At 53.5% G+C, this 288-nt stretch overlaps 1 protein-coding gene across 1 annotated transcript in view; it reads left to right on the forward strand.

The window, feature by feature from the left end:
- Positions 1-288, forward strand: part of epha8 (eph receptor A8) — a 108,221-nt gene that overhangs the window by 68,864 nt on the left and 39,069 nt on the right. The window lies entirely within an intron of this gene.

Here is a 288-nt window from a genome sequence, read left to right on the forward strand (position 1 = left end):
CCTAATGGTTAGAGAGTCGGACTCGTAACCCAAAGGTTGCGAGTTTGAGTCTCAGGTCCGGCAGGAATTGTAGGTCGGAGGAGTGAATGTACAGCGCTCTCTTCCACCTTCAGTACCACAACTGAGGTGCCCTTGAGCAAGGCACCGAACCCCCAACTGCTCCCCGGGCGTTGCAGCATAAATGGCTGCCCACTGCTCCGGGTGTGTGTTCATGGTGTGTGTGTGTTCACTGCTGTGTGTGTGCACTTTGGATGGGTTAAATGCAGAGCACTAATTCCAAGTATGGGT

Source organism: Sinocyclocheilus anshuiensis, unplaced genomic scaffold, assembly GCF_001515605.1.
Source record: "Sinocyclocheilus anshuiensis isolate Anshui unplaced genomic scaffold, SAMN03320099.WGS_v1.1 scaffold623, whole genome shotgun sequence".
NCBI lineage: Eukaryota > Metazoa > Chordata > Actinopteri > Cypriniformes > Cyprinidae > Sinocyclocheilus > Sinocyclocheilus anshuiensis.